Source organism: Gossypium arboreum, chromosome 13 (genome assembly GCF_025698485.1).
Source record: "Gossypium arboreum isolate Shixiya-1 chromosome 13, ASM2569848v2, whole genome shotgun sequence".
Classification (NCBI taxonomy): Eukaryota; Viridiplantae; Streptophyta; class Magnoliopsida; order Malvales; family Malvaceae; genus Gossypium; species Gossypium arboreum.
Genome location: NC_069082.1, coordinates 21,486,847 through 21,488,299, shown reverse-complemented (window position 1 = coordinate 21,488,299; position 1,453 = coordinate 21,486,847). Strand labels below are relative to the sequence as shown.

At 40.4% G+C, this 1,453-nt stretch overlaps 1 non-coding gene across 1 annotated transcript; it reads left to right on the top strand.

Annotated features, from left to right (window-relative positions):
* The first annotated feature begins 939 nt into the window (after nucleotides 1–939).
* Nucleotides 940–1,046, top strand: LOC128287337 (small nucleolar RNA R71). The gene has a single exon (XR_008278037.1). It is a non-coding gene; the product is annotated as a small nucleolar RNA R71 (small nucleolar RNA).
* Nucleotides 1,047–1,453: the final 407 nt, after the last annotated feature.

The window sequence follows — 1,453 nt, the reverse complement described above, 5'->3', positions numbered from 1 at the left end:
TTTTTTAAAAGGTTAAGAAATTTACTGAATTATTCATCTGTGCGGTCTTTCTTTGTCGCATTGGAGTATGGCACACGAGGTGTATATTCTCTACTCACCAGGTTTTGTTTATTCTGGCTTTCATCCACCTTATCTTGACTTACCATAGTTTCTTACCTTGGGTCTGGTTTGGACTCAACTAACCCTTCTTCATATCGAATAGTAATCGCATGGAGCTGCTCTCTTGGGTTAGTCTCGGTGTTGCTAGGCAAGCTACCTTGTGGTCTTTCTGATATCAGCTTAGCAAACTGACCTATTTTATTCTCGAGCCCTTGAATCGACGCTTGCTGATTTTTAAGCACTGTTTCTGTGTTTTGGAAATGTGTTTCTGACACTGAGATGAATTTTGTCAGCATCTCCTCAAGGTTCGTCTTTTTTTCTTGTTGGTATGGTGTTTGAAAGCCTGGAGGGGGTTGTGGTCTTTGATTGCCTTGACCACCCCAAGAGAAGTTGTGATGGTTCCTCCAACCTGTATTTTAAGTATCACTATAAGGGTTAATCTGAGGTCTAGAGTTGTTACCCATATAGTTGACTTGTTCGTTCGTGGTGCTAGGATCGTAGGCTAGGTGTTCTAGATTATTCATTCCTCCTCCACTTGTGTCACACTGCATCACCGGATGTACTTGCGTAGAAACACATAAACCATGAATCTTTTTATTTAAGAGCTCTACCTGGTTTGATAACATGGTGATCGTGTCGAGGTTGAAAACACCAACGAGTTTTGTTGGCTTTGTCCTCATGACTTACCACTGATAATTATTTAGTGAAATTTCTTCAATGAACTTATAAGCCTCCTCAGGTGTTTTATTATTTAGGGTACCGCAGGCAACTGTATCAATCAGCTGTCTAGTTGAGGGGTTCAAACCATTGTAGAATATCTGAACTTATAACCATAAAGGTAACCCATGGTGAGGGCAACTTCTCAATAAATCATTATACCTCTCCCATGCATCGTATAGGGTTTCTAAGTCCATTTGTACAAAGGAAGAGATATCATTCCTCAACTTTGCCGTCTTGGCCGGCGGAAAATATTTCAACAGGAACTTTTCGATCATTTGCTCCCATGTAGTGATGGACCCTCGTGGTAGAGAGTTCAACCACTGTTTAGCTTTATTCCTCAGTGAGAAGGGAAATAACCGAAGGAAAATGGCATCATCAAAAAAGCCATTAATTTTGAAAGTATCACAGTACTCCAGAAAGTTAGCCAAATGAGTATTTGGATCCTTATCTTGCAAACCATCGAACTGAATAAACTGTTGGATCATCTGAATGGTGTTCGGCTTCAGTTCAAAGTTATTTGCAGTAATAGCAGGTCTCAAAATACTTGATTCAGCCCCTGCTAAATTAGGCTTTCCGTAGTAGTACATTGTACGAGGAGTAGGATTCTGATTTACAAGATTCGCAGCAACCACAG